Source organism: Vicia villosa, unplaced genomic scaffold, assembly GCF_029867415.1.
Source record: "Vicia villosa cultivar HV-30 ecotype Madison, WI unplaced genomic scaffold, Vvil1.0 ctg.000238F_1_1_3, whole genome shotgun sequence".
In the NCBI taxonomy this organism is placed as follows: domain Eukaryota; kingdom Viridiplantae; phylum Streptophyta; class Magnoliopsida; order Fabales; family Fabaceae; genus Vicia; species Vicia villosa.
Genome location: NW_026705093.1, coordinates 235,876 through 247,057, shown reverse-complemented (window position 1 = coordinate 247,057; position 11,182 = coordinate 235,876).

Below are 11,182 nucleotides of genomic sequence, written 5' to 3'. Positions count from 1 at the left end.
AATAATCAATGGTGTAAAATTTTTGCCCAGGCTGCATAAAATTTCTGGCTCCGCCACTGAGTTGAGGGATGTTTCAGTGACGATGTATACCTCTATTTATTGGTATAGCGACAATATAGGCGTATCCCTTTGTGATGATGATGTTGTTTGTTGTGTGTGTCTGTTGCATTCATTTACATATGCATTTTTGGCGACGGCCTGGATTGGCAAATTAGTGACGAAGGCTTATGCCTTGATGCCTCTGTTAACTGGCAATTGGCGATGGGGGCTGAAGCCCTAGGTACCACATGCATGTGCAATTGTAGAGTTTCATTATATGTGGCATAAGTGTGATTTAATTGTGACGTGATGTGACTTGAGTTGTTGTTGAATATGACGATGTGAAGTGAATTGTGATAATGTGAAGTCGTAATTATAAGTTGTTATGCTAATGACTTGTTGTGACAGGTACCGTCTGGAAGATAAAAAAATAGTTGTTATAACTATTATTATTATTATGTTGTTGATTTTGTTATTATAACTGTACAGTTTTAAATTGTTGTTATAGCTGTCGTCTCAAAGTTGTAAAGTGATAATTTTGTATGATTTAATTCTAACATATTAATTATCATACTTTTGTTTATATTTTTTGATATCTCACCCCTTCTGAATGATGTTTCCCTTACCGTGGGAAACAGACAGGTACTCAAGATAGCGGTGGAAGTTTTGAAGTGATTTTATGAAGTCTTTAGTTGCTGTTAGTCGAGTTGGTGTCTTGCTCTGATATGTAGCACTCGGGGGAATAAAATGATTGTTTTAATTATTATTTCTTTTGCTGAATTTTTATATGGTTTTGGTTTAAATTGTAACTTAAAGTTACCGTGCAATGATGCTACGACTTGAATTGAATATTTATGAAGTTTGTTGATTCCGCTGCGAGTTAATTATTGAATTTAAACAAAGTGATTTTTAGTAATGATTTGATTATCATTTTAAATTTCTATGCTATGTATCTATGTGAAGGCAAATAAGCCGTAACTATTTTTGAAATGACGAATATGTGATACCTCAAATGAACTAGTTTGGAATTTATACTCTGATTTTTCGTATAATTTATCGGGTAGATTTGGGGTGTTACATTAGTGCTATCAGAGCAGGTCGGTCCGTCCGACCAGAGTCGTCTAATTGTTGTTTATCTCTTAGTACGCGACAAGTGTGTACAACACTGTCGGTACTTTTTGTTTTTTATTGCTTGTTGCAGGAGTTGGTTTGGAACTAAGTGGGGGAGAAGCTGTGCTTCTCGATTATGATTCGGTTATAAGTTGTTGGTGCTTCGGTAGCGAGGACACCTGAATATGAAAATAAGAATTGCGTATGCGTTTGGTGTGAAGTAGGTTGCTGAGGATGATGAAGTGAGATTGTATAACCAGATGTAAGCAAGTGGTAGCTATTGCTACGTTGTAAGATGTTTCAAGATATTGCTAAAATGGTTGGCAAGTTAGTAAGGATTATGTTGCAATCGTATTAGAAGATTGATGGTATAAGTACTAGATTTAAACCGTGACCGGGTTGTCGTTTGATCGAAGGATTGGATGTGAAGAATGTGTTAAGTATAGTGATGTCGTATAGATTTTCGAGGACGAAAATATTCTAAGTGGGGGAGAGTTATAACATCCCGATTTTCTTAATATTTTTATTAATTATATTAGTAATTATACTATTTGTTATTTTTAATAATTACTTATTTATTTAGTTATTATGTGATATAATAATTATTTGAAATATTTAATTGTATGTGTGTTTGTGTTATTTGGGTTAATTAAGTTGTATGAGAGATATAGTTAATTGGGCCTTAGTAGTAGAAACGTAATAGATGGATTATGGGTTAAGCCCATTAAGAGAAAAGAGATAGTAAGAGGAGAAAATTAGGGTTTTAGAGTTGGAGTCTCATAACTTATTTTAGGGGAGAAAGGAAAAATAGAAAAGAGAAGAGAAAGAAGGGAGGAGCACTTGAGAGAAGACGAAAATTATGGAGGAAGCCTTAATTTTCGCAGCAAGTTTCTGCATAGAGTCACCTTGGCAAATCGGGCATATCTCTCAATCCAACCGTTGGATCGTTATGGTACTCGGACACAACGTTACTGACTCATAGAGGTAAGTTCAGACCGGAGAGATTTTGATTTTGAGGGTTTTAAGTTCATCTGATAAGCTGATTACCGAACTGGTGTTTAGGTGTGTCTCTAGTTGATGTTAGAAAGGATTTCTTTTGGAGAAAAGCTTAGAGCTATGGTGAAAGAGTCCATATTTACCAAGGTAAGGGTGGGGTTCAAATTATATAACCAGGAATATGATGATTGTATGTGGGATTAAGGTGTATGAATTTTTCCATAGATTATTTGTTGTGATTCTGTCGTGTTGATTCGATGAAATTAGTTGTTGTTGTGGTGATAATTGTTGTTGTTTTATGCGAAGTTGAAGGATGTTTCAGTGACGATGTATACCTCTATTTATTGGTATAGCAACGATATAGGCGTATGCCTTTGTGATGATGATGTTGTTTGTTGTGTGTGTTTGTTGCATTCATATACATATGCATTTTTGGCGACAGCCTGGATTGGCAAATTAGTGACGAAGGCTTATGCCTTGATGCCTCTGTTAACTGGAAATTGGCGATGGGGGCTGAAGCCCTGGGTACCACATGCATGTGCAATTGTAGAGTCTCATTATATGTGGCATGAGTGTGATTTAATTGTGACGTGATGTGACTTGAGTTGTTGTTGAATATGACGATGTGAAGTGAATTGTGATAATGTGAAGTCGTAATTATAAGTTGTTATGCTAATGACTTGTTGTGACAGGTACCGTCTGGAAGATAAAAAAATAGTTGTTATAACTATTGTTATTATTATTATGTTGTTGATTTTGTTATTATAACTGTACAGTTTTAAATTGTTGTTATAGCTGCCGTCTGAAAGTTGTAAAGTAATAATTTTGTATGATTTAATTCTAACATATTAATTATCATACTTTTGTTTATATTTTTCGATATCTCACCCCTTCTGAATGGTGTTTCCCTTACCGTGGGAAACGGACAGGTACTCAAGATAGCGGTGGAAGTTTTGAAGTGATTTTATGAAGTCTTTAGTTGCTGTTAGTCGAGTTGGTGTCTTGCTCTGATACATAGCACTCGGGGGAATAAAATGATTGTTTTAATTATTATTTCTTTTGCTGAATTTTTATATGGTTTTGGTTTAAATTGTAACTTAAAGTTACCGTGCAATGATGCTACGACTTGAATTGAATATTTATGAAGTTTGTTGATTTCGCTGCGAGTTAATTATTGAATTTAAACAAAGTGATTTTTAGTAATGATTTGATTATCATTTTAAATTTCTATGCTATGTATCTATGTGAAGGCAAATAAACCGTAACTATTTTTGAAATGACGAATATGTGATACCTCAAATGAACTTGTTTGGAATTTATACTCTGATTTTCCGTATAATTTATCGGGTAGATTTGGGGTGTTACAGACCCCACTTTGACTTATCTTTGAATTTCTCCATTTAATGGCCGTTTGCATATTTATCTATTGTTGACTAACCCAATGATAGCGGGCAAGCATAGCGCAGTTGGCAAAGCAGAGAGACTCACAACCTTTGGAGCAGGGGCTTGATCCCTGGCACCTTAGGTTATTTTTACCATCTTATTTGAATTAGCTTGTTACAAGATCTGATGCTATCAGCTTCGCGCGTTACCATGATACACCATCACGAACTGACCGTAAGATGTACAAGACGCCAGATCTGAAGGCTGCTAGAGGCGCACTCCATGATACACCTCCAGGAGACGTCCACACCTTATCAGAGCTGAGTTTCCTTTTATTTTTTATTGCATAAGTCTTGTTTTATTATTTATTCTTTTCTTTCTTTTCTTGTTTTTTTCTTTTGTTTTATTTATTTATTTAAGCTATTTTATTTAAACCTTTTATTTTATTTAATAAAAATATAACCATCTATTTTATTTAATCGAGGGCTCGATTTTTCTCATAACATTAAAAATAATTGTTTCTAACCATAAAGATTTTTTTTAATCAATTAGTTAATTAGGTTGAAAACCAATAATTATTTTTTAGGTTTGTTAACTTCGATTCATTTATAAACCCTAATAGTTACTGGTAGGTGTTGCCCCTTAACCCTGGTTAACTTTTGTCCCATTCAGGGTTTGCCTTTTGCCATGCCCTTTTTTTGTTTGCCTAAATTGTTACCATTTTGATTTTTGATCTGTCACGTTATAATTGTTGAGTCTTTAATGCACTAACATGCCTTTTCTTTGTGCCCAATTTTCAGGATTAATTAAGATCTTTCAGCCACGCGCTATACCAATCGAAAAGCTAAGTTCTCATCCTTTTCTTATTTAAATATCATTTTACTGTTATTTTGCCTTATGACTTAAATTAGGATTTGCTTCAACTGTCAATGAATCTCTCCTACACTCACCCTTATTTATTTTTCTCTTAATTTCCAGAGCTGATCAAGGGTTCGAGGAAGATCAAGGCTCAAGATAAAGATAATTAAATTAATTATTCATCTCTCTTATTTTCTGCTTTAATTCCCCCACCCCCGCAGGTGTTTATTGTAATAGCGTAGGAACTTTTATTTTTTCTGCCTTTAATTTCTGCATTTTTAAACTGCGTGGTTAGTAATCCTAGGGAGTGCAAGCCTGCAAATTAATATAGAATCACTAATTTTTACAAGATAAATATCATCGAAGTTAACCACACGATTGTGCACCCACACACCTTTAGGGTAATCCCTCTGGTTGCCTTGTTGCCTTATTACTGTTGCCTTGTTGCCTCTAAGTATACTAAATAGTCAAGTCCCTCGATTCCGAGAATACCTAAAGCAATGTTGCCTTTAAAGTTATTGGAACTCCCTCGAGGTTGCCTTATAAAGAATGATTGCCCCTATTGCTAAGGTATCCTTGCATGATGCCTAAAAAATTTTAATGATTATTATATCCTTCCCTTAGACTACCTGCCCTCTTTATGGTAAGGACAGTCTTGTGGCGAATGATTATTCTCGATGACCCTTCACATCCAATTGAAAGACTTCCTACCCTCTCATGGTATGGATAGACCCTTTCGCCCGAAAAGCTAAAAGAACGATCTTTCAAACTTAGGATAGTTGCTACTGATTGCTTGCTCTAAAATTCAAAATTACTTTTCGCACCTCTTCTTCAAAATCAAATTCAAAAAGGCTACGCTTATTTACAAGCTAAAGTCCTTATTCAAAATCCTTTCAAACAAACAAACAAGTGAGCTAAGCAATTAAGAGCCCATGGATAACCATGGATATAAAGGATGCCTTACACCTTCCCTTTGTATAAATTACCCCCCGTACTCAGTTTTCTTTTAAAAAAGATTTTTTCTGTTCTTTTAGCCTTTCATTAATTTGGATAAAATAAAAGTCGGTGGCGACTCTTGCTTACCGCAAAATTTCAAATAAAGTCAGTTCCTCATATTACAGATACATATGAACTAAATCAACTGATTATACAAAGACTACAAAATTCAGTGGGAACTAGGTGAAAGAACTTCTAAGAAGATGCATGTACGCATACAATGTTAAACATATATCAATCTTCTGAAGAAACAAATAGGAATACTTAATTCAGGGGGAGACTATGCTTAACTTAAATCATCCCAGCCTATCCCTAAAGGACTATACAAATCAGGGGGAGAATCCCATCCAACCCTCTTAAAAGCTTTTTGATGATAACAAAAAGGGGGAGAAAGAATAAATAGGTTTTAATGAATAAGGTTGTTAAAAAATAAACTGTTTGACTAAACATGAACATGAGATGAAGTTTACTTGCTTAATTATTATCCTCTCATAAAATTGTTCCATCAAAATACATCGTTTTTGTCATCATCAAAAAGGGGGAGATTGTTGGAACAAGATTGAGAATCTATGTTCAGAATCTAGTTTTGATGATAATAAGCATATATTTTGTGAGAAACAATTTTATTACTAATGGTGTCATTTAGTGTGCAGACATTATAATACAAACCTTATACAGGAATCATCAGAAAAAGAGTACAACGACTACATCGAAAACTGGCTCAGATATAAAATCAAACATCCAGAAGATTGACAAAGCCAAAACATCATTCATCAAATGTTTTGATTAAGAAAATGTCAAACAAGCCAAGATCAGCAAATCAAAAGTAAAGAAGAAACAATATAAAACAAGTCCACTCTGAAGAACATGCAACTACAACAGTATCACAAGGAGCTAGAATTCAACAAGAAAATCTTCAAAGAGTTAAACAGAAACACCAACGTTTACATACAACAAGCACATAATCAGAAAGTACAATCAGAAGCTTCAAAGGAATATCAATATACATGAAGATCCATTACAACATCAGAAGATCACGTAAGTAGAAAGATCAAAAATTCTGAAGTTACAAGTTCTGAAGCCACAACGCAGTGACATACAAAATGCAAACAACAACAAAAGTCACCTGTGAACTAGAAGATAGACTACAACTCAGCATACAAATTGAATAAAATACAAAGAGCTTAAAATCAAAGGGAGAGCCGTTAGCAACATCATCACATGCAAAACAGTTACAACATTTAAAAGGAACAACTCCCAAGGTCAAAAGAAGAAGCAAGCTACATGCAGCATATTGGAAAAGAAAAACCAGAGTAGCACGCCTCTGACTGACATCAGGATAAGGTTCTTCCAAGAACAACTTATGTCACAAAAGGCTCAATCTAGATGAAGCATTCAAAGCAACATTCAAACAAATCTCAACGGCTAGATTCCAACGGTAACATACCAAGATCTATAAATAGATCAAATTTCAGACTTCAAAGAATGCGTCTGGGTATGCATCTTAGTATGCATCCAGAATGAGCATCAAAGTATGTATCCAGGATACATCTACATAGTGAAGAACAAGAAATATCTTAGGAGAAAATCTGTAGTGAGAAGCTGAAGCATGACAGCATAAAAGAACTATGAAAAACCTGCTTCAGAAGTTCCACAAGTGGCAACACATATTCAGTATGTGATAACCCAATATGTTGTCATACACAAATCACATGCTTAAAACAAGTGAAGAAGAAATCTCTGCTGTTAAGCAGTATCCTCCATTGGAGTAAGAAGAAATCCACCAATACTTGATCGGGACTAATTTTGTTCATATTGGATGACTAAAGAAACTGAATACACTGAGTTTTTGCTAGAAGAGTGTTTCATGTTTACTAAAGTTAATCAATATGCTATCAACTGTAACGAGCCTCATGATTAGTATTCAAGAAAAAGATGAAGATCTACAAGCAAGAAGCAATCAACATGGGAGCTGCTGCTCCATATCTGCTTATGAAAAGGATGGTCTTACAAGAAGGGATTTCAAGCCAGAGAAGATCATCAAGAAGAAGCAATCATACAAGAGCTGTTACTCTTAATCTGCTTACAGAAGAAGAAGATCTCATCCTGATGTTGAAGAAGACTGAAAGATATTTGACTCTTGTATTTAAATGTAAAACACATAGAGTTGTTGCTCATAGTGTGTTATATCTTAGAAACTTCTGATAGGATGTTTAGGCGCCATAAGTGACTTCTAGTCAGTGTGTCATAAACAAATGTACTTAATAATAGGAGAAATCTGCTTGTACAAGAAGCACTCATTTAATCTCCAGAAGATGCCTTGAGCGACCAGTTAAGGTCAGAAGCTTGAGAAGGCAATTGGTTTCGGTCATTGTGGAAATCTCTTGGAGACCAAGTGAAGGTCAGGAGTCAATGGATGTTATATCTCGTGGAGATCACTGAACAGTCCATTGCAATCAGTCACAGCAGGTAGCTGTGCAGGGAGTAAGTCGCAACGTGTTGTTGTGCAGGTTACTAGATTGATGAACGTTATATCCAGATGGGATCACTGAACGGTTCAGTCGTCTAGGGGTTAGTCACTCGCGGGTAGCTTGTGCAGGGTTAGTCACAACAGTTTGCTGTGCAGGATTGTTAGTCACGACAGAGGATCGTGCAGTTGTAATCATGATTTGGTTATAGTGGATTAAGACCTCTGTTGAGAGGCAAATCACCTGAAGAAGGTTGACTGGAGGTAGTCTTATTCAGAAGGTGAACCAGGATAAAAATGAATGTGTCTTTTACTTTCTGTACTATTCGTTTTAACTTAGAACATTCAAGCAAAAGTTCTTCAGAACTGTACTGAGACCAGTCAAAAGTTCTGATGACACACAGAAGTTAAAATGAACATCTCATCGCTTATGTAGTTCTACTTTCACATGCTTCCGCAACACCAAAAGCATAATCCAGTAGATGATAAAACAAAAGAAAGAAAAGACGTTAAAAAGAAAGAGAATTTTAATTGATAAAGAACACAATTCAATCCCCCCTTTCTTGTGTTTTTCTCCACCTTCGCATATTTCGTAGGGTCTATGTTTGATGGTTAATAAATTTAATAGAATTGTTTTATAAAAAATATATATAGATTCTTGCTGACATAACTTAAACCCCGTTTTTAGTTTTATTTGAGTGAGTCAATTAATTTATTCATCTTTCTCATAAACATTTAATTTATAATAAAATATATTAAGTAAAATTTATGCAATTCAAATGAATAATATAAATTAAAAATAAAAACTATTTAATGTTGTATTAAATAAATGAATCATTCAATACAAATGAATTGTATAAATTAAATTAATTTCTTTTATTTTATTTTACACTTAGTCGGCTTAAAACTCTATGTTACAAAATTAAAATAATCAAAAAATAAATTAAATAATAAAAAAAACCAAATAAGAAACTTGTGTCTTGGTTATAGTAAATTTAGATAGGTCAATCAGTTGAAATAATATTAAAGGTAATTAATTATTATTTTTTATAACAATTTAAACTCAACAAAAAAATATATTTCTTAATTAAAAATAAAAAACCAATAAAAATTTAAGTAATAGTTATTATGTATCATTATCCACAAATGTTTTGGGCTCACAACCCGAAATTATGTATGTCCAACCACTTTTTAGGAACGCACACATTAATGGGTTGAGCATGAATTTTTGCATGTTTTAGACTTTAGGGAGCAATGCCCCCATTGGGATTATATAAATGTTAGATCATATATAATATGTTGTACTTTGTTCAAAACTAAAACATATATAAGATTATTTAGTTAGAACAAATAACTAATTGAAGTTAGTAGCAAAATCGACTTTAAAAAACTAAAATTTGAACATTAATTAACATTCTTTTGGTTAGGTTGCAAACTTAAAAAGAATGACATATTTGTGTTTTAAATAACAAATTTGTGTATTCACCTATCATAACTATTTTGTGTTTTTTAATAAAAATCAAATACTTGCATAATTTCATGTAGAATAAATGTTATCATAATTATATAATTTAGCAATTCAAACTTGTAACTTTGCATCTTTTAACATAATTTTTTACTAATATAAATTTATTATTGATAATGTAATAAATATATATATTTTTAAAAGAACATCACAAGTAAATAAAATTGATAAATATATAATTATTATATAATATTTTTTACATTTTTATTTAATGTGACTAAATTTATTTTCAAGCGCGGTTAAAATTTTGTGTGTACTAACTATAATAATTATCTTTAAATATTTATTATGTTTTGTTAATACAAATTTTATAAAATAAATTAAAATTGAATTAAAATAATTAATTGGCACTCAAAATTTATTGGGTAATTCTATGTTTAAAAGAATTTACATATTAATAATTTTTTTCGTAATTTATTTTCTTACAGCAATTCGTTAATAAAAATATTAGAATATTAAAAATCATATTTTTATTTCTTTGTCTTCTTTAACGTTTATTTCCATTTATAAAAATAACACATTAAATGAAAATAATTTTTATTAATACAAATTTATTAGTTTTTTATTTCATATGTCAAAACAAATTTTAAAAGTCAATTATAATTAAATTACATTATTTTCACTTTCTTCGCAACATAGCCACGTAAAAAACTCAATAAGTATTTTTGGTTTGCAATCAATGCGTGGTTATATTTTGAGAATAATAAAATAAATTATAAAATATATTTATTAATTTGTTATTATTAACAAGATAATTATCACAAAAACTAAAATAATAATTATTATTAATAACAAAAATTTATCAAAAAAAGAAAGACAATAATTATAATTAATAGAAATTTATCACATAAAACACGTTTATATAAAAAGATCCAGAAAAATGATGGATCAGAACACATTATTTTTAACTTTAACTTGGTATCTTTTCAAATAACACATTATTATTATTATCAAATCTTACCACTGATATCTTTATGATAGTTAAAAACATATTTAATTATTAATAAATTATTTTTTTATTCACTATATACTAAAATTATTGTGTAATATAATAACCTGATTATTTACACCATATATTTTGTAATGGTTATAAGAGATTTTACCATTAAAAAAAATATTTGAATGAATGATAATTTACATTTATTTTCTTGAAACTTTGAAAATTAAATCAGTTGATTATTTATACCATATATTTTTTTAACTGATAATAACACTTTTTACCATTACAAATTATATGATTCCATGAAGACCATATAACTTTGAGTAAATACTAAACTTGAAAAAATAATATAATTATTAATACTATCTATTCCTATTTGTCTGTTTCTATTTATAATGCAAACAGATAATATAGTTTTTTTTGCCTAGAGTTCATATGATGTGGCAACTCGTTTCAAATAAACCTATATTACTTTTGGAAAAAAATTTAATTGTTATATATTGATAGAAAATTTAATAGTTTGATTTTTTTTTAAACAAAGGACAGAAGGTCAAGAAAATACAGGGACTAAACGAAAACTTCTTAATCGCTTGGTACCTACCCTAAAGAATTAATCAATGGTAGCGGGGTTGTCGGCACAAACATTTCCTTCCTAAAAAATATGAGATACAATAAAATGCATATATTGAGTAATACATATATATAATTCAACCACCGAGATTTCAGACACACAGAGAGACGCACTGGAACAAGAGAATTATTAGAAAAAGCTTGAATTCGTTGTCTTTGTAATAAGCTTTTATTTAAATGAAATAATAAATCTTATAAAAAGTTATCAACAAAATATTAAAAACAATCAAGACACTAA